This window comes from Diceros bicornis, chromosome 36 (assembly GCF_020826845.1).
Source record: "Diceros bicornis minor isolate mBicDic1 chromosome 36, mDicBic1.mat.cur, whole genome shotgun sequence".
In the NCBI taxonomy this organism is placed as follows: Eukaryota; Metazoa; Chordata; class Mammalia; order Perissodactyla; family Rhinocerotidae; genus Diceros; species Diceros bicornis.
Window position 1 is genome coordinate 33,420,385 of NC_080775.1, and position 22,919 is coordinate 33,443,303.

Below are 22,919 nucleotides of genomic sequence, written 5' to 3' on the forward strand. Positions count from 1 at the left end.
AAATATTAATCAGTTTATTCAAAATTTTCAGAATGGTTAAGTGTCTAGGTACAGCTAAGGATTTATCCCTCCATTCACCACAGTAAATTCTTACTTACAGCAGGCACTGTACCAGATACTCAGGTTACAATAGCAGTGAGACATGGCTCCTGCTCTCAAGGTGCTGCCAGGTGGAAGAGAGATGTCCTTGTAATAAACAAGTGCGTTAGAGTCCTGCAGGTACTGTGTCAGAGCAGGGCACTGAGGACCACAGGGAGTGGCTGATTTTACTGGGAGTAGGGAGTGTGTGTGGGGGTTATTCATGAAAACTCTAGGAAAGGAACATTTGGGTCTCTTCTTAGAAGAGAAATAAGTATTGCCAGGGATGGTGAGTAGGGAAGAGTGATCCAGGATGAGGGGACAGTGTGAACAAGGCACAGAAGCATGAGGTGCCTTGGTGCCTGGGCACAGTATTGAGGGAGGTGGTGGGTGATGATTTTATTATGTAGACACTCGGAGCCACTGAAGAGCATTAGGCAGGAGGACGACGTGACCAGCAATGCAGCTTAATGTGAGCGAGAACAGAGGCAGGAACATGAATTTCAAGATTTGCAGTAATCAAAGTGACAGGAACTGAAGAGCGGAGTCGAGACTTCTTTGGAGGAAATGGAGAGAAAGGCTTGCGTGGGAGAAATGTTAGTAATTAGGGCCTCCCAGTTGGTCGGGAGCAGAGTCAGTCTGCTTGCTGAGTCTTAAGAGAATTTATTGGTCTAACAATTCCCTAATGGGCATTTGCCCCCGGAATGGTGATGTGAGACCACCAGCTCATCTATAAAACATTTCACAGATTTTTATATCAATTATGTCCTTGTTCATGTTTGATTACCTGTTCCCAGGTTAGCACCCTACACTCTCCCCCCATCTACATACATAACAGGTGATGGGGTGTTGTCCATCTACATAGCAGATGGTGGGGTGTTATCCTTCTACACAACAGGTGATGGGGTGTTGTCCATCTATGTAACAGGTGATGAGGGGTTATCCTTCTACATAACAGGTGATGGGATGTCGTCCTACACAACAGGTGGTGGGGTGTTGTCCTTTTACATAACAGGTGATGGGGTATTGTCTTCTACTTAACAGGTGATGGGGTGTTGTCCATCTACATAACAGGTGGTAGGATGTTATCCTTCTACACAGGAGGTGATGGGGTATTGTCCATCTATGTAACAGGTGATGGGGGGTTATCCTTCTACATAACAGGTGATGGGATGTCGTCCTACACAACAGGTGGTGGGGTGTTGTCCTTCTACGTAACAGGTGATGGGGTGTTGTCCTACATAACAGGTGATGGGGTGTTGTCCTACATAACAGGTGATGGGGTGTTGTCCTTCTACATAACAGGTGGTGGGATATTATCATTCTGCACAACAGGTTATGGGGTGTGGTCCTACATAACAGGTGATGGGGTGTTGTCCTACATAACAGATGGTGGGGTGTTGTCCTTCTACATAACAGGTGGTAGGGTGTTGTTCTTCTGCATAAAAGGGGACGGGGGGGGGGTTATCCATAACAGGTGAAGAGGTGCAAAGAGTGAGCTTACAAATGCGACTTTTGTGCCCATTTCAGAGATGTTTTTCTTAAAGTTCTCATCCAGTAATCCTATTCCTTTGGCAGTTGAAGTACACAGTATCTGACCATAGACACAGGGAAATTTTACAGCTGGGCCTGGGTGATTCTAATATCATGATTTTAATGGTCTTTCTTGTGTTTTTCTTAACATCCAACACCAGGTCATAGAAATAGCAGCAAGCTTACGTCAACCATAATATCAAACGGAGGCTAGGTAAAGGCAAATCACATCACGTAAAAAGGGGAAAGAAGAAATCATATTCACTTCTGTATATGACTTCAGTTACAGAAGATGCATGCTAATTTTTTTTCTGAATACATTTCTGAATACATTTAAAATTACATTCTGATTTTTTTCAGAAAAATTAAATATTTTTTGTCAGATGTATTGAAAATGATTTAAAAGTGATTATATAGGGAAAACATTTGGTTAAGTAAATATAGTATACTGAGTCCAGTAGAAAATACTGTACCTAGAATGCAGTAATATTCTACCACTTGTGTAAAAATGTGAAACTTTATGTGGCTAATATATATGTTCGTATGTATGTGTGTGAGCTTTGTACACAGCACACACACATGCACACATAGATAGACCTATATCTATGCTCATTTGCATACATATATGTATGATGTATGTGTTTGTGTAGCAAACAATATAACAGAACAAATTTGCTGGTAACAATATTCAGCAGATATCTGTAACTATAAAGCAAGTCACAGTATAAAATTAATTTTGACCCTGTGATAGGTTGATTGCATAAATGACCCCAATTTTTCACTCCTCCATCTATCCATACCCTTGGCAATATGATCTTGTAGCTACTCCCAGTGAAGGATGGGCTCTATCTTCCCATCCTTGAATCTGGTCTGCTTTGTGACTCATTCTGGCCAACAGAGTGTGGTGGGAGTGACCATGTGCCACTCTGGAGCCTAGGCCTCAAGAAGTTTTGTCCAATTTTGCTAGGTTTCCTGGCACCCTGCCACTGCAAAGAGAACAAGCCTAGGCCAATTCAGTGGAGGATGAGAAAGCACATGGAGGAGACCTGAGTTTCCCCACTGAGACCCTCCTAGAGTAGCCAGCCCCCAGTCACCCCACCCATGGAATACAGACTCTAGAGTGACCTAGCAGGATCACCCAGCCAACCTATAGACTTGTGGGCAAAAAATACATGTTTATGGTTGTAAGTCACCCCTGTTTTGTGACTGTTTGTTAGGCAGCATTTTTGTAGCAACAGATAACTGGAAAAACACATTCCTATGTAACAGGTTCAGCTATAACAATAAAATTGGTGTAAAACAAGTGCAAAACACAGTAAAATGGAATGAATTTCTTTATAGGTAACCACAGGGTATGGAGACCACTATTTTAATGTAAGTTGGTACAAGCAAACAACAATAAAAAAATTAATTTGAAGAAATTCCAATGTTTCTCATAGATGCCCTAAAACATAGTAATTGAATAATAGTATCTAAGTAGCAGTAGGAAAAAATAATTTAATTTAAATAAAAACTAGAATTTTTGTTATTATTATAGCTACTGAAGGAGAAAAATATTTTTTTACTTCTCTTTATTCTCAAAATTTAGAGAATCATCATTTTCAAAGTGAGCTAAGTCACTATCCCCTGCAATTTGCTTCATCACTGGTATTCAGAGCAGCAGAAACAGTCGTTTTTATTTTCTAACAGTAAAGTCATTACCATTTTCAAACACTCCTGTGTAGGCAAATGATGCATGAACTTGTATTACCAACCCTGTTAAAATCTTAGAATCTTAGAGCAGGCAGCATACTCCCAGGCCTGCAACACTTAAGACAGGAAAAAAGAAGATATAAGGGAAAGCAAATATTATAAAGGAAACTGAAAAAGAATGATCAGAGATACAGAGGAAAGCCAGAAGAGACAGCCAAAGGAGGAGAAAATTCCTAGGAAAGAGTGGTCAACAGGGTTAAATGCTGTTGAAAGGTTAGGATGATACTAGAAAATATCAATTAAATTTGACAATATGCCATTAGTGATCTTACCCAGAGTAGTTTAAATGGTGTGGTGTGAGGAGGTGTCACTTTTCTATGAGTTGGATGGACAAGTTGCAGGTGATAAATGCAGTTCGTGTAGATTATCCCTTTGAAGAACTTGGTTCTAAGAAATAGTAAGAAGAGGTCCTATCTAGAAGGAGATACAGGATCAACCATGTTTTTCTTTTCATTTTTATGATGGAAATACCTTAAGAATATTTAAAATTGATGGTGAGGGAATCAGTAGAGAGAGACAAGCGTAGTAAGAATAAGGAAATGAGCATGTTCAAAGAAAAGACTGCTGTGGGTAGAGAGTGATTTAGTGGAATTTAAGATTTTAGAAATGATTCAGTTATGGGAGGTTGAGGTCAGAACATGATCATAGGAGGGGGTGCTGACAGAGATTTAGGGTCTTTGGAGGGTGTTAGCTGGGTTTTCCACATAGATGTTGAAGAATATTTTCCCTGGATATAGAACTATACATTGACAATATTTTTCTTTAAGCACATTAAAGATGTCATTCCACTGTCTTATAAATTTTTTTGTTTGACTTGCAGCAATTTGATTATGATGTGCCTAGGTGCTTTTTGTTTTCTTCTTCTTTTATTTAAACCCTGCTTGAGGTTTGCTAATCTTTTTCGATTTGAGGGGTCACTCGTGAGTTTTGAAAAATTTTTTCATGGTATCTTTTCTGTCCTATTCCCTCTCTCCTCTTTCTCTGGGACTCTAATTACATGTCTTACAGTATTATCCCAGAGGTCTCTATGCTCTGTTCAGTTTTTTCATTTTTTAAATCATTTCAATTTAGATATTTTCTTTTTTTTTATTGTGAAATTTTCGTTGTACATTATTGCTTATCAGTCACCATATAAGTGCATCCCTCCACCCTTTGTGCCCATCCCCCACCCCCCTAGCCACTGGTAACCACCAAACAGTTCTATCTGTGCGTGTGTTGGTTTATCTTCCACATATGAGTGAAATCGTGCATTGTTTGTCTTTCTCTTTCTGGCTTATTTCACTTAACATAATACCCTCCAGGCCCATCCATGTTGTTGCAAATGGGATGATTTTGTCTTTCTTTATGGCTGAGTAGTATTCCATGGTATATATGTACCACATCTTCTTTATCCATTCATCAGTCGAGGGACATTTGCGTTGCTTCCATGTCTTGGCTACAGTGAATAATGCTGCCATGAACACAGGGGTGCATAAGCCTCTTTGGATTGTTGATTTCAAGTTCGTTGGGTAGATAGCCAGTAGTGGGATAGCTAGATCATACGGTATTTCTATTTTTAATTTTTTGAGGAATCTCCATACTGTTTTCCATAGAGCCTGCACCAGTTTGCATTCCCACCAGCAGTGGATTAGAGTTCCCATTTATCCACAGCCTCTCCAGCATTTGTTGCTTTTTTTCTTGGTGATTATAGCCATTCTAACGGGTGTAAGGTGATATCTTAGTGTGGTTTTGATTTGCATTTCCCTGGTGACGAGTGATGTTGAGCATCTTTTCATGTGCCTATTGGCCATCTGTATATCTTCTTTGGAGAAGTGTCTGTTCATTCCCTCTGCCCATTTGTTGGTTGGGTTGTTTGTTTTTTTGTTATTCAGTTGTGTGAGTTCTTTATGTACTATGGAAATTCCAAGAATCCCTTGTCAGATATACGGTTTGCAAATATTTTTTCCCAGCTGGTGGGTTCCATATTCCTTTTGATCCTGGTTTCATTTGCCTTATAGAAGCTCTTTAATCTGATGAAGTCCCAGTTGTTTATTTTTTCTTTTATTTCCCTTGTCTGAGTAGACATGGAATTCAAGATGATCCCTTTATGGCTGATGGCAAATAGTGTATTACCTATATTTTCCTCCAGGAGTTTTATAGTTTCAGGCCTCATCTTCGGGTCTTTGATCCATTTTGTGTTAATTTTTGTGTATGGTGAAAGAAGGTGGTCTACTTTCATTCTTTTGCAAGTGGCTGTTCAGTTTTCCCAGCACCATTTGAAGAGACTTTCCTTTCTCCACTGTATGTCCTTAGCTCCTTTGTCAAAGATTAGCTGCCCGTAGATATGAGGTTTTATTTCTGGACTTTCAATTCTGTTCCATTGATCCGTGTGTCTGTTTTTGTACCAGTACCATATTGTTTTAATTACTATAGCTTTGTAGTATGTTTTGAAGTCAGGGCTGTGATGCCTCCAGCCTTGTTCTTCTTTTGCTTGAGAAGAACGTGTAATCTGCTGTGTTTGGATGGAGTGCTCTGTATATGTCTATTAAGTCCATCTCATCTAGTTTTTCATTTAGGTCCATTGTTTCCTTATTTATTTTCTGTCTGGATGATCTGCCCATTGATGAGAATGGGGTGTTAAGATCTCCTACTGTTATTATGTCATTGTTAATATCTCCTTTTAGGTTTGTTAATAGTTGCTTTATGTACCTTGGTGCTCGTGTATTGGGCTCATATATATTTATAATTGATATGTCTTCTTGGTGGAGTGTCCCTTTTATCATTATATAATGCCCCTCTTTGTCTCTCGTTACCTGTTTTATCTTGAAATCAACTTTGTCTGATATAAGTATGGCAGCACCTGCTTTCTTTTGCTTGCCATTAGCTTGGAGTATTGTCTTCCATCCTTTCACTCTGAGCCTGTGCTTGTCTTTAGAGCTGAGATGTATTTCCTGGAGGCAGCATATTGTTGGGTCTTGTTTTTTAATCCATCCCACCACTCTGTGTATTTTGATTGGAGAGTTCAGTCCATTTACATTTAGGGTAATTATTGATATATGGAGGCTTGCTGTTGTTATTTTATCACTCTTTTTCCGGTTCTTTTGCATTTCTTTTGTTTCTCGTCCCATGTGTTTCGGACTACCAATGCAGTTTGGTTCTCTTAGTTTTCTCTTTCTTTATTGTGTGTGATTCTGTTCTGATTATTTGGTTAGTGGTTACCATGAGGTTTGTATAAAAAATCTCGTGGATGTCTTAGTCCATTTTTTTATGGCCTCTTATTCCCTTAGACTAAGTCGATTCGATCCCTTTCCTCTTCCCCTTCTGTGTTATTGTTGTCACATCTTATTCCTTCTTGTGTTGTGAGTTCGTGTTTAACATGATGCGGTTATATTTATGCTTGGTGCTTACCTTACCTTGATCTTTGGTTTTATAATTAAGTGTTTGCTAATCTATTTTGACAGAGGACTGCAATTTTTCTGGTTTTGTCGACCTATTTTCCTCCTCGTTCAAAACCTTGAATCCCCTTTCTCTTTTTTTCCTCAGGGATGAGGGCCTTCTCGAGCACTTCTTGTAGTGGGGGTCTTGTGGCAATGAACTCCCTTAGCTTTTGTTTTTGTGGGATAGTTACTATTTTTCCATCATATCTGAAGGATATTTTTGCTGGATAGAGTATTCTTGGCTGAAAGTTTTTGTCCTTTAGAATTTTGAATATATCGTTCCACTCTCTCCTAGCCTGTAAAGTTTTTGTCGAGAAATTGGCTGAGAGCCTGATAGGAAATCTTTTGTATGTTATTTTTTTTTTGTCTAGCTCCCTTAATATTTTTTCTTTGTCGTTGACTTTTGCCAGCTTTACTACTATATGCCTTGGAGAGGGTCTTTTCGTGTTGATATATTTAGGAGATCTATTTATTTCATTCACTGGTATTTCCAGCTCCTTCCCCAGGTTTGGGAAGTTCTCAGATATTATTTCTTTGAACAAGTTCTCTGCTCCTTTTTCCCTCTCTTCTCCCTCTGGAATACCTATAATCCTTATGTTGGATTTCCTAATTGAGTGCGATATTTCTCGGAGAGTTTCTTCATTTCTTTTTAGTCTTAGTTCTCTTTCCTCCTCCATCTGGAGCATTTCTGCATTGCTGTCCTCAATATTGCTAATTCTTTCCTCCATATTGTCAGCTCTGGTGCTTAAGGCTTCCAGATTTGTCTTTATCTCCTCTATTGTGTTGTTCATCTCTAAGATTTCTGATTGGTTTTTTTAAATAGTTTCAATCTCTTTTGTGAAGAAACTCCTGATTTCACTGAATTGTCTGTCTGTGTTTTCTTGTATTTCATTAAGCTTTTTTATGATGGCTATTTTGAATTCTCTGTCATTAAGGTTATACTTTTATGTGGTTTCTGGGTTGACTTCTGGGTGCTTGTCATTTTCCTTTTGGTCTAGAGATTTAATATATTTTTGCATGGTGCCTGTTGGTGTTGGCTTACCTTTCCTCATAGTGAAAATATATGGTTACAGCTTCCTCTTGCTGCTGCTGGGTGGGGGTCAAAGGCTGTGTATGCTGGCCCACCTCAATCCGTGGGCACTCAGCCAGTGGCCCCTGGCTGATCTGTGGTGTGGCTGAGTGGAGGCTGCTGCGGAGGGGAAGTGTGGAAACAGCTGGAGCGCAGCTAGGCTGAAGCAGCTGGGGCTTGGGTGTGGGTGGGTTGAAGCAGCTGCAGCTGAGGTGCCGCTGGGCCAAAGAAGCTGGAACTGGAGTGTGCTGGGCTGAAGAAGGAAGAGCTGGAGCACCGCTGGGCTGAAGAAGCTGGAACTGGGGTGCGCTGGGCCAAAGAAGCTGGAACTGGGGTGTGCTGGGCCAAAGAAGCTGGAACTGGAGTGCAGTGGGTCAAAGTTGCTGGCACCAAGCCAGCTGGAGCCTGTGCACAGGCCAAGCCGAGGCAGCTGGAGCCGGGGAGAGGGGGGCGGTCAAGCTGAAGGAGCTGGGGGTGGGGCACATTCCAGCCGAAAGAGCTGGGGTTGTGGCGTGGTGGAGTCAGGGAAGCTGGGGTGGGGCACGGTCCAGCTGGAGCAGCTGGGGCTGTGGCGTGGTGGAGACTAAGCTGCTGCTGCCTCTGGTGCAGGGGTGCAGGCTCGCCGTGCTGCTGGTCAGGCTGGGTGCCTGGGGGCTGCTGCCTCTGGGGACGGGGCTGAGCTGAAGCACTGCTGAGCTGAAGCACCAGTCAGGTGGGCGGGGTGGGGGAGGGGCGCTTACTTTCCCCTCCCCGATCTCAGAGGTTTCTTGCCCTGCTGTTGCTCTCTGCTCTCCTGAGGGACTAGCTTGTTGACACTACGCTGGCAACAGTTCCGCACCCTCCGTAGGGGGATTCCCTTTGGCTGTGAGGGGTCTTGGAGAGCGCCGTTTTTCACGTGGCAAGCCTCCCCTCTCCTGCTCTGAGAGCCTTGTGGTGGCAGTCTCTGGGTCGCAGTCTTTGAGGAAGGACGGGAGCTCCTCTTACCTCCTTCTGCTTACTCTAGAGATTCAAGCACCTCAGTCCTCAGGTGTATGGCTGCCTGGGTGCCTAGGACGTCCCCTGTGTTGTGTGAATAGCTTCTTTCAGAATATGAATGTCTTTTTTGTTGTGTCTGAGAGGGGGAGAGTTCAATGGGGGAAGCTCACTCTGCCATGATGCTGATGTTACTCTCAATTTAGATATTTTCAATGCACCTGTCTTTGAGTTCACAGATCTTTTCTTCTCCTATGTCAATCTGTTGTTAGCTCATCCACTGAATTCTTCATCTCAGATATTACATCTTTCAGTAGAGAATTTTTATTTGATTTTTTAGAGCTTTTAATTCTGTTGTGAAATTCCCTATCTTTTCACTCATTCTATCCATATTTTCCTCTAAATTATTTAATATATTTATGATAACTATTTTCTAAAATCCTTCTCTGCTAATTCCAACAGTAGGGTCAGGTGTGAGTTTGCCTCTATTGACTTTTTTCTGGGGATTATTGGTCAATTTCCTGCTTCTTCCCAGACTTTAATTTTTAAATGTATGTTGGCAACTTTTTTTTAAGTAAAAGAACAGTGGAGACTGAACTAGATATTTTTTGTTTTGCTTTATTTTTTCCAGATAGGGTATTTAGTCCATCTCCTCTGTGAGGCAGGGTAAAGGCATGTTCAAATCCCACCCTGCACCAAGCTGAGCTGGGTATTAGCCACAGCTTTACTCAGTTTCAGTTATCCTGTGGTTTCAAATGAGATTATAGAGCTCTCTCTCTGCCCTTCAGCTTAACTCACAATTTCTCCTGCCACCATAGAGAGACTTCTCTTGCTGATGTTATCAGGATTTGGGCTGGCAGGAAGTTGATTTCCAGCTTTAGTTAGTTTCACTTTACCTCTAAATTCAATAGCAGCAGGACCCTGGAGCTTAAGCACTAACAAAGGCTATAAAACCACTTTCTACTTTCCAGTTCCACTCCTAGGACTACTTGTTCAGCAGTATTCCTGCAGGGTGGAATTGTTAGGCCAAGAGACTTATTTTGTATTTGGGACTCTTCCAGAATTCAATCTGTCATGCCAGCTCCAATTGTTCTTAAAAGTTTGGCTTGCTTCTCCTCATCCTGGCAGAGTCTTTCTACACGGCAGGCCCTGGTCTCTGTCCACACATGCCCAGATGAGGCAATACCCAGTTCCAAGGATGGAGGAAGATGCTGATCTTCCAAAGGGCTTGTTCCTGTCTTATATTTAGTTCATTTAGGCTACTTTGGAGCCACCGATCATTGATGATATGTTTATCTAATTTAAGCTTTTAGTTTGTGTAATGTTTTCTTTTTTGTAACAGGAGTGAAGGTCTTTCATGACTTTCTACATCTTAACTGAAAGTGGAACTCCTCCATGTGGACATTGATGCAACCATGCAACCATGATGGTAGACACTGGGATGGAAATAAGAAATTGGACCACTGCCAAAGTCATTAATAAGTGAATGAGTGTGAGTGTATGTGCATGTGTGTGTGTGCAGGAGGTAGATTGTGATGGTTTTGATTGTTGGGTTAGTAGACGACTATAAAGAAAGAGAATGGTGAGAGGTAGCCAGAATCCATCAACTCAGAAGAGGAAGAGACCAAGACACAGCAGGTTGAGGGTAAAAGATAGTTTATTTACAATGAAATAAAGGGTCCAGAGAGTACTGTGGGAACAATGGGAATGGAGATCAGCAGAAGGTGGAAGGTAAGGGTAGGTGGGAAGAAACATAGCTTGGAGATGATAATACATGAGAAAATGGTTGACCAGAGTTTCTCGCATTTTGGTGAGTGGTCAAGGATGGTGATACGGGGTCTGGTTGGAGGGAGGGCTCCATGAAGTAAGACACCTGTGCAGAGTGAGTTTCCAGCATTGTTAGAGGCCTTTTCAGGCTGGTAGACTGCAGTCTTTTTTTTTTCTTCAACATCAAGAACCTCCACTAGTGGTTTTTGAAGAGATTTTCTCTTCCCAGATCATTAGGACCCAGATTATTTGTGGTCTTCACTGCTAGCCGTTCTCTTAAGAGAGAGAGGCTCAGAGATATGGAGGGTGGAGCTGGAGAGGCCAAGGATTGCTTGGAGAACATACTAAACTATGTTCTGACATCCTTTCAATTTCAAGGCCATCAATAACATTTGTTGAGTGTTGTGCTGGGGCTGGATGTATGAAGACACTAGTCTTGACCTCACAGTATGTGTCACTTTAACATGGTCTCTTAATGTTTCATGGAAAGGTTGCTAGAGCTGGTGACTCTACTCGCAATTGAAGGTTTCCCATTGCTTGTAAAATGTAGGTTGAGATGAAAGCAATCATCTAGGTATAAAATAATATAAATATATATATATAAATATATAAATAATCTAGGTTAGAAATACATGAATAATTGATAGAATAGACTGATGACTTGATGACTAGATTTTGACTCAAAAGACACGGGTTTGAATCCCAGCTCCAATATTTCTTAGCTGTGTGACTTTTGGCTTATTAAGTACTTTCTCTTGGCCTCAATAAAAAAAAAGACTGTAAAATGGGACTAAAAATCATATAGATTTATAAAGGGCATTAAATAACATAGTAATTGTGGACATTTGCTCGGCAAATAGTAACAATACAAAATGATTTCTTCCTTTTTGTCTTTCCCGGCCTTATTCAGTTCTCTTAGATTTCATTTTTGTTTTGTGTATGCATACAGATAGTGTTCAGAAAAGACTTTTAATCGAGACATAGACTGTCTTGAAATTTAAATATATAAAAAATTTACAATTACCGTCCTTTTACTCTAAGCACTTTCTCTTTAAATGAGTGAAAGGTAAATAGACTTTTCTGGAGTACTAGAGCCATAGAGGTGAGAAGTCCCGGGAAGAGGTAGAAATAGTAACAATTCATTTCAAACTCATGTTTCATCTCACACTTAGACTCCAAGAGAGAAACTAGTTACCTGCCAGTGGAGATGAGAGAAACCCATCTTTACCAGTCTCTTACCTGGCTTAACGCACAGGGGTAATGATTCCTAGGTCATGGTTCTAACTCCTCTTTGAAAACCTTGTGTAGAGAAAGTTGCTACCCCAGAGGTTCCTAAATATGACCAGCTGTTTTGTGAGTAGAAGCTTTGTTAACAGGAAAACAGCTGGAGCAGGTGTGGCCAGTGTAGGACCTCATTGCTAATATGAGAGCGATTCACAGGTGGATCAAGTGTTATTAATAGTGGGTCAACAAAGTCATCTTCATATGTTTGAAGAGATTTGTCAATATGGCAGAATTCAGTAACACTTAAAATTTTTACCAAAATCATCTTTTGGAAAAACGTAGCAAGTTTTATCTCCATTGCTAATTCATGTGACTTCTCATAGGTAAGAGAGAGTTTTGTTGAAGAAAAGTGAATAAAAAAAAAAAGAGATTTTGGGTGCCAGCCCTGTGGTGTAGTGGCTAAGCCTGGCGTGCTGTGCTTTGTTGGCCCAGGTTTGTGGGTTCAGATCCTGGGCTTGGACCTACACCACTTGTCAAGCCAGGCTGTGGCAGCGACCCACATGCAAAATAGGGGAAGATGGGCACAGATGTTAGCTCAGGGCTACTCTTCCTTGAGCAAAAAAAAAAAAAAGAAGACAATTGGCAACAGATGTTAGCTCAGAGTGACTCTTTCTCACCAATAAAAAAAAAAAAAAAAGATTTTGTGTTGATTAGGATTTTCCAAAGAGCTCAGGTTTAGGAAATAATCCATTCAAATCAGGAACTCCATGAAGATAGTGGCTTTATTAGTCCTATTGCTTAGCACTGCACCTGGCATATTGTTGGTGCTCAACAACTGCAGGTAATATAAACTGAATGCAAATTCTTTTCTTAATCCCATACATTATGGCAGATATTTAAAGTACACCTTAAACTTTCAAGCCTTAGAATTATATACACATTACCATTAGTTTAGAAAGACAATGTAGATAAATTGTCCTTAGTCTAAGCCTTAGAAAGTATCACTTTTCCCTAAATGGAATTGATGTATTTCACCAACAAAGTTAAATAACCATGGTCATTTTCAACACTGGCAGAAAATATTAGAATAGATGAATTTTTTCTAAGATTAAAATTTTTATCTCATGAATTTATTGTCCAGTTTTGGCATTCATTACCACTTGAAGATCATGGCTATATATTATAGATTAGATTCAAAAAAACATTCTTGCTTTCACCTTAGTCTACATTGTCAAATAAATGTTTTACTTTGAACCTTGTAGATATTGCCACTGGAAAAACAGCATTATTTGCTGGACTCTCTCAAACAGTAGGGCTGTACGTGCCAACTCTTTGTTTGTACAAACATAACCTGATACGAAAAATTAGGCAGTTAGTACAATAAATTGGACCCAAACCACATTTGCCTGAAATAGCACACTGAAAAAAGGAGGTGGGTTTTAATTTTGTTACTGAGGTAGCAGTCCTTCTCTTTCCTTTGCGTGTGTAGACTTAAAGTGTAGGAGAGAGAGAAGCTATGAGCCACACTTAACCTGTGTCCACAATGGAGCGAATTGAGCCCAGCCCTTCTTTAAACTAGGTTTAAAGAAGGATGTGCCTCCAGATTGTACCTTAATTTTAAATTGTACCTGTTCAGCAGCAGCAGTAGCAACAGCAACAACAACAACACCTCTGCTATTAAAAGCAAATCTGTGGGGAGAATAGGTATCCTTGTTTGTTAATAAATAGTTCTATTTTAGCTTTGAGGTAGGTACAGCATGTTGTTTAGTTGCACACATTGTTGTTGGGGGACTGGGTCTCCTACATCTTCAGGGCTCCTAGACTCTCACAAACATAAGGCTTTGTGAAAAAGGCTGACTTTATATTCTGCACATTCTTATTCAGAGTGGTACATCTGCTACATCTGGTGAACCTACACCGACAAATCATTATCTTCCAAAGTCCAAAGTTCACATTAGGGTTCGTTCTTGGTGTTGTGTGTTCTATGGGTTTGGACACATATATAATGACATATCTCCACCACTATAGTGTCATACAGAGTATTTTCATTACCCTAAAAATCCTCCGTCCTCCTCCTGTTCATCCCTCCCCTTGCCGGACATCTGGCAACTACCAACCTTTTTACTGTCTCTATAGTTTTGCCTTTCCCCAAATATCGTATAGTTGAAACCATACAGTACACAGACCTTTTACATAGGCTTCTTCCATTTAGCAACATGCATTAAGTTTTCTCCATGTCTTTTCAAGGGTTGATAGTTCACGTCTTTTTCATTCTGATTAATATTCCATTGTCTGGATGTGCCGCAGTTTATCCGTTCACCTACTGAAGGACATCTTGGTTGCTTCCAAGTTTTAACAGTTATGCATAAAGCTACTATAAACATCCATGTACAGATTTTTAGTGGACATAAATTTTCAATTCATTTGGTTAAATACCAAGGAGTCTGATTGCTGGATTGTATGGTAAGAATGTATTTAGTTTTCTAAGAACCTGCCAAACTGTCTTCCAAAGTGGCTATATAATTTTGCATTCCCACCAGCAATGAATGAGACTCTCTGTTACCCCACATCTTTCACCAGAATTTGGTGTTGTCAGTGTTTTGGGTTTTCGCCATTTTAACAGGTGTGTAGTCTTATCTTATTGTTGTTTTAATTTGCAATTTCCTAATGACATGCAATATTGAACATCTTTTCATATGTTTACTTACCATCTCTCTCTATATATTTGGTGAGGTGCCTATTCACATCTTCGGCCCTTATTTTAGTCAGGTTATTTCTTATTGTTGAGTTCTAAGAGTTCTTTGTATGTTTTGGATAACAGTCCTTTATCAGATGTGTCTTTTGAAAATATTTTCTCCCAGTCTGTGGTTTGTCTTCTCAGTCTCTTGATAGTGTCTTTCACAGAGCAGTTTTTAATTTTAATGAAGTCTAGCTTATCAATGATTTCTTTCATGGATAGTACCTTTGGTGTTGTGTCTAAAAAGTCATTGCCATACCCAAGGTCACCTATGTTTTCTCCTATGTTATCTTCTAGGGTTTTATAGTTTTGCATTCTACATTTAGGTCTATAATCCATTTGAGTTAATTTTTGTGAGAGTGTAAGTGTGTGTCTAGATTCATTTTTTGGCAGATGGATGTCCAGTTTTTCCTGTACCATTTGTTGAAGAGACTATCTTTGCTCCATTGTACTACTTTTGCTCCAATGTCAAAGATCAGTTGACTTTGTGGGTTTATTTCTGGGCTCTGTATTCTGTTTCATTGATCTGTTTAACCATTCTTTGGCCAGTACCACCCTGTCTTGATTATAGTAGCTCATGGGAAGTCTTGAAGTCGAGGAGTGTCAGTCTGCCAACTTTGTTCTTGTCTTTCAATATTGAGTTAGCCATTCTGCATCTTTTGCCTCTCCATATAAATTTAGACTCAGTGTCTGATATCCACAAAATAACTTGCTGAGATTTTGATTGGGATGGTGTTGAATCTATAGATCAAGTTGGGAAGAACTAACATTTTGACAATATTGAGTCTTCCTATCCATGAACATGGAATATCTCTCCATTTATTTAGTTCTTCTTTGATATCTTTCATCAGAGTATTATAGTTTTCCTTATATAGATCTTGTACATATTTTGTAAAATTTATATCTAAATATTTCATTTTTAAGGTGCTAATAGAAATGATAATGTGTGTTAATTTCAAGGTCCATTTTTTCATTGCTAGCATTAGGAAAGTGATTGACTTTTGTATATTAACCTTGTATTCTACAACTTTGCTATAATCATAGTTAGTCCCAGGAATTTTTCTGTTGATTCTTTTGGATTTTCTACATAGACAATCATGTCATCTGTGAAAGAAGATAGTTTTATTTCTTCCTTCCCAATATGTATGCCTTTTATTTTCTTTTCTTATCTTGCATTAGCTAGCAACTTCAATACAATGTTGAAAACCAGTGGTGAGAGGAGACATCCTTGCCTTGTTCCTGATATTACTAGGAAACTAAGTATGATGCAGATTTTTTGTAGATTTTCTTCATCAAGTTGAAGATGTTCTCCGTTATTCCTAGTTTGCTGCGAGTTTTCATCATTAACGGGTATTGGATTTTGTGAAATGCTTTTTCTGCATCTGTTGGTATTGATCATATATTTTTCTTCTTTAGCCCGTTGATATGATGGATTACATTAGTTAATTTTGCAATGCTGAACCAGCCCTGCAAACCTGGGACAATTCCTACTTGGTCACGGTGTATAATTCTTTTTATACATTGTTGGATTCTATTTGCTAATATTTTGTTGAGGATTTTGCCTCTATGCTCGTGAGAGATATTGGTCTGTAGTTTTCTTTTCTCGTAGTGTCTTTGGTTTTGGTATTAGGATAATGCTGGCCTCAAAGAATGAGTTAGAATGTATTCCTTCTGCTTCTATTCTCTGAAAGAGATGGTAGAGAATTGGTATAATTTCTTCCTTAAATGTTTGGTAGAATTCACCGGGTGAACCCATCTGGACCTAGTGTTTTCTGTTTTGGAAAGTTATTAATTATTGATTCAATTTCTTTAATAGATAAAGACTTATTCAGATTGTCTCTTTCTTCTTGTGTGAGTTGGCAGATTGTGCTTATCAAGGGATTGGTTCATTTCATCTAGGTTATCAAATTTGTGGGCATAGAGTTGTTCATAACAGTCCTTTTAATATCCATGGGATCTGTAGTGATGTTCCCTCTTTCATTTTGATGCTAGTAATTTGTGTCTTTTTTCTGTTTTCCTTAGCCTGGCTAGAGGCTTATCAATTTTATTGATCTTTTCAAAGAACCAGCTTTGGTTTTGTTAATTTTCTCTATTGCTTTCCTGTTTTCAATTTCTTTGATTTCTGTTCTAATTTTTATTATTTCTTTTCTTCTGCTCACTTTGGATTTAATTTGCTCTTCTTTTCTTAGTTTTTTAAGATGAAGGCTTAGATTATTGATTTTAGACCATTCTTCTTTTCTATTGTATACATCCAATGCTGTAAATTTTCCTCCAAGCACTGCTTTTGCTGCATTCCACAAATTTTGATGTTAAAATTTAATTTTAATTTAGTTCAAAATGTTATAAAATTTCTCTTGAGATTTCTTCTCTGACCCATGTGTTATTGAAAGTGTTTTGCTTAATCTCTAAGTACTTTGGGATTTTCCTGTCTTTATGTTATTGATTTCTAGTTTAATTCCACTGTGATCTGAGAGCAGACATTGTATGATTTCTGTTCTTTTAAATTTGTTAAAGTGTGTTTTATGGCCCAGAATGTAGTCTATCTCGGTGAATTATCCACGTGAGTTTGAGAAGAATATGTAATCTGTTCTTGTTGGGTGAAGTAATCTATAGATGCCAATTATATCCAGTTGATTTATGTTGCTGTTGAGTTCAGCTACGTCCTTATTGATTTTCTGCTTGCTGGAAAATTTGTGATAGAGGACTGTTGAAATCTCCAACTATAATAGTGGAGTCACCTGTTTCTCTTTTCAGTTCTATCAGCAAGGCAAAGGGCTCACATAGTTTGATGCTCTGTTGTTAGGTATATACAGTTAAGGATAGTTATATACAATTAAGCGTTGGAAGTATTGAAGTATTGGCCCGTTTATCATTACATAATGTCCCCTTTATCCCTGATAACTTTTTGTGCTCTGAAGTCTGCTCTGAAATTAATATAGCTACTCTCACTTTCTTTCGATTAGTGTTAGCCTGATATATCTTTCTCCATCCCTTTACTTTTAATCTGTATGTGTCTTTATATTTAAAGTGGATTTCTTATGAACAACATATAGTTGGCTATTGCTTTTTGATCCACTCTGACAATTTCTGTCTTTTAATTGATGTATTTAGACCATTGATGTTTAAAACGATTATTGATATTTTTGGGTTAATATCCACCATATTTATTACTCTTTTCTATTTCTTACCCTTGTTCTTTGTTTGTATTTTTGTCTTCTACACTTTTTCTATCTTTTGTGGGTTTTTTTCCCTTTGGTGAGGAAGATTCACCCTGAGCTAACATCTGTTGGCAATCTTCCTCTTTTTTTGCTTGAGGAAGATTAGTCCTGAGTTAATGTCTGTGCCAATCTTCCTCTATTTTTTTGTATGTGTGATGTCTCCACAGCATGGCTGATGAGTGCAGTAGGTCCATGCCCGGGAACTGAACCCATGAACCCTGGCTGCACACAGAACTTTAACCACTTGGCTATGGGGCCAGCCCCCTATGTTTTGTGGTTTTAATTGAGCATTTTATATGATTCCATTTTCTCTCCTTTCTTAGATTATCAATTATATTTCCTTTTTTACTTTTTAAAGTAGTTATCCTAGAGTTTGCAATATACATTTACAACTAATCCAAGTCTACTTTCAAATAACACTATACCACTTCACGGGTAGTAAAGTAACTTATAATAATGAAATATACCTAATTCCTCCTCCCAGCCCTTGTGTCATCGCTGTCATTCATTTCACTTAAACATAAGCATACATATAATCAAATACATTATTGCTATTATTATGTTGAAAAAACTGTTATCTGTTAGATCAGTTAATAATAAGAGAAATAAAAGTTTTTATTTTACCTTCACTCATTCAGTCTTCAATGGTCTTCCTTTCTTTATGTAGATCCAAAGTTCTGACCTATATCATTTTCCTTCTCTGTGAAGAACTTCTTTTAGCACTTCTTGCAAGGTAGATTTATTTGCAACAAATTCCCTCATTATTTGTCTTTCTGAGAAAATTTTTATTTCCCTTTCACTTTTGAAGTATAATGTCTTATGTTACAGAATTCGAGGTTGATGGTTTTCTTCTCTCAACACTTGAAATATTTTACTCCACTCTTCTCTTTCTTGCAAGCTTTCTGAGGAGAAATCGATTTAATTCTTATCTTTGCTACTCTATAGTAAGGTGTTTTTTCCCCTGACTTCTTTCAAGATTTTTTCTTCATCTCTGCTCTTCTGAAGTTTGAATATGGTAGGCCTTGGTGTTGGTTTTTTTGGCATTTATCCTGCTGGGTGTTTCCTGAGTTTCCTGGATCTATAGTTTTGTATCTGACATTAATTTGGGGAAATTTTCAGTCATTATTGCTTCAGATATTTATTCTGTTCCTTTCTCATTTCCTTTTGGTATTCCCCTTATGCATATGTTACATCTTTTGTAGTTGCTCCACTCTTCCTGGATATTCTGTTCTGTTTTTTCCAGTCTTTTTTCTCTTTGCTTTTCCATTCTGGAAGTTTTTATTGTCATATCCTCAAGCTCAGAGATTCTTTCCTCATCTGTGTCTAAACTACTAACGAGTCCATTGAAGGCATTCTTCATTTCTGTAACAGTGTTTTAGATCTCTAACATTTCTTTTTGATTTTTTTCTTAGAATTTCCATCTTTCTGCTTACATTATCTATCTGTCCCTACATATTGTCTACTTTTTCCATTAAAGCTCTTAGCATAGTAATCATAGTTTTACAAATTACTGGTTTGATATTTCCAACATTCCCGCCATGTCTGACTCTGGTTCTGATGCTTGGTCTAGCTCTTCATACTGTGTTTTGCATTTAACATGCCTTGTAACTTTTTGTTGAAAAGACATGAAGTACTGGGTAAAAGGAACTATAGTAAGCAGTCCTTTAGTGATGGAGTGGTAAGGCATGAGGGGCGGGGAAGCCCTTTGCAGTAGTCTTGTAATGAGATCTCAGTCTTGCGGTGGGCCTGTGGCCCTGGACTGTGAGCCTCACCAGTGCTTCTCAGTGTTTTGTTTTGATTTTTAATTCCTCTTAGGTAGGACAGGATAGCTAGAGTTAGCTGGAATTGGGTATTTCCCTTCTTCCAGGTAGGTTAGGCTCTGGTTAACTAATTTTTCCTTGTTTAGAACAGAATGCTCTGGCATATCTCAAAATTATTCCTTTTCCCCTCCCCCTGCCAGAAGCCTAAGGGGATTTTTCTCCAATATTCGCTGGAAAGACCTGGTAGAGCTCGTGGAGGTGCCACACACAAAAGCATGGGGTCCCCCTGGGAGTAGGTCCCTCTGGAATTTTTAACTCTCGTACTTGTCCACACTGAGTCTCCAGCCATTTGTGAGTTACAGTTCAGCTTTTCCTGCCCTGGCACTGGTTCCGGGGGGATTTCTTCTTGTGGGTCTCTCTCTGGTAAATTGTGATTCCCCGTATCCACTTGTCTGTCTCTTCAATTTTTGGGGCAGCAATTTGTCCTGTGACCTCACTTCTCTGAAGCATCTAAGAAGCGTTGTTGATTTTTCAATTTCTTCAGTTTTTAACTTGTTGTTAGGATGGAGTGGCAACTTCTAAGCTCTTTGCTTGCTGGGCGGGAAACTGGAAGTCACCCCTATGATTTCATCCTTGGAGAGTTTATTTTAAAAATCAGACAACATACATTGTCGACATATCTGTATATAAGAACAAACATACAAGCTACAAACCTGCCTGAAGCTCCACATTGCTGTGGTGGGGAGGAAGCCAAGGGACTGCTTTGGGAACTTGTAACAACGTGTGTTAAAGCTGACGTTTGATTCCACTATGCAGAGTTCAGTCAGCTGTAGATTTGCTTACAGGTGAAACAAAGCATTCTCATTTTATGTGATATATTTTGGGATTGAAAGAGCTTTGGCTAGTCACATCATGTTCATGCATTGATATTTATATGTATATTTCAGTTAGTTTCACAAATAAAATGGGTTCATTATATATTCTTAAAAATATAAAAACAGACATGTGCCACTGAAATACTTTAAAATCCAATGAGTATGTTACCTGAAAAGAGTCTGAGTGACTTCAAGAGTAATGTTAAAGTAAAAATTCTAAAATTACTTCCATTTTCTTTCAGTATAGCTACAAATCTCTTCTGGAACTTTTTTGAATACAAAGCATGATGGAATTGACTAATGATAGATGTGAAAATAAATGAATTAAAACCTGGAAAGTGTGAGAAGTTGCCTAAGTCATGTGGGTGTGCTTGTAATGTCATTTAGTATGCTGTTCAGGAGGGAAGAATCCACGTTTCCTATAGTAGAAAAATTCTGTAAGTAGAGTTGCTGAGTTAAAAGATGTGCATGTTTTCCATTTTAACAGCTAGTGACAAATTACCCTCCAAAAGGCTTATCCCAATTTATTTATTTATTTATATATTTATTTATTTAGTGAGGAAGATCAGCCCTGAGCTAACATCTGCCAATCCTCCTCTTTTTGCTGAGGAAGACTGGCCCTGGGCTAACATCCGTGCCCATCTTCCTCCATTTTACGTGGGACACCGCCACAGCATGGCTTGACAAGCGGTGCGTTGGTGCGCACCCAGGATACGAACCGGTGAACCCCGGGCCGCTGCAGCAGAGCGCACGCACTTAACCTCTTGTGCCACCAGGCCAGCCCCTTATTTATTTATTTTTTGTGAGGAAAATCAGCATTGAGCTAACATCTATTGCCAATCCTCCTCCTTTTTTTTCCCTCTTTTTCTCTCCAGAGCTCCAGTAGATAGTTGTATGTCATAGTTGCACTTCCTTCTAGTTGCTGTATGTGGGACGCGGCCTCAGCATGGCCGCACAAGCCGCATAGGAGTGGCGCCCGGGATCCGAAGTGGGGCCGCCAGTAGCGGAGCATGCGCACTTAACCGCTAAGCCACAGGGCTGAGCCACAGGGCTGGACCACAGGCTTATCCCAATTTAGACTGCTGTTTACCAGTTTGTTAGTCAGCCCCACTTCTTGTCCATCTTCTAAATTCAATTTGATGGATAAAAAAATTTTCTTGTTGTTTTTTAAACTTCTTATGTCATCATAATGATAATAATATACATTATATAAATATAATATTACCATTAGTGGGGTTGAGCATTTTTTGATATGCTTGTTTGTAATTAAAGCAATGTTTTAATGAATGCAATTTCTAGTTAGTTAAGTACTTTACTAACTTGCTAGTTTAAATGTGATTTTATAGTTAACTTGTTTTTTTCTTAAATAAAAAATTAAAGAGCTAAAGTTAGTTGATCTCTTAAATTAACTAGACAAAGTGATGTAATTGGACGTGTTCTGGGTTTTGGTTGACGCTGTTCTGTAGATGGTGAGTCTAGCTGAAAATCATAACTTGGTAAAGTGTAATTTATCTGATAATTTACATGATACCAACGTAACATCCTCAAAGTTATAAAATCTTAATTCCGATGGTGTTGACAATATGTTAAACATCTGGATGAAAAGTGAAAATTCAGTTTGACAATCTATACACTTCCAAAAAAATCTGGATGTTGGGCTTTATGTTGTTGTGTCACTTGTCTCTTCAAAATTCTTTATCTTCTTTCTGTAACTACTTGTCCCTAAATGCTGCATTTTTCTATGTGCTTGACAGGAAATAATATGTGTATTGTGTTTTCCCCATCCTCCTTGAAATTCCTTTAAGTTTCATGTTTCTTTGAGATGATTATTTCCTGTCCAGATTGAATAACTGTTGACACGTTAGTGTTTTGAGAGAAAACTGAGGTAGGCTGTCCTCTTAGCTAGCCTGTCCTTTGGTTTCTTAATATGGTTGCAGCACAGAGAACCATTATCTGCAATCGTTTGAAAGCTAATTGAATCAGGTAAAAGTCTCAGTGTATGTACGGGTTTGTCTTCTCTTGCCCAAAAGAGCTAAGACAGCTTGTTCTACCTCTCCTTCTGTGCTCATGTTCAAGTTCACTTGCAACTGTGTACTCCCTTCTTGTCTGTATTCCCAATAGCATCTTCCCCCAGGCCATGTATACTTAAGGAGCAAGGAAACATCATACTTTGGGCTCACCTTCCTGTCTCCACTTCACTGCCTCCACCTCATTCGTTCTTAACTTAGGTACTAAGATAAACATCATCCTTGAATGTTTGCCTTGGCCACTCCCTCTGTTGCCATCATCAATATCCAAACTCTGCTCTAATTCTCTTCCTCAGTTCTTACATCTCATCTTACATCACTTCCAATTGTATAGCTAATCCATTCACTTGGTCCTTTTCTCCTGTAACGGGTCCTTGTACTTCTAGAGCTCCAGAGAGAGCCTTCTCCTCCCTCAAAGTCATTCAAAAGCCCCCCTCCTCCCCCACTGAAGCATATTCAAATAAAGGGGATCCAAGAAGACGTTGGGTCCC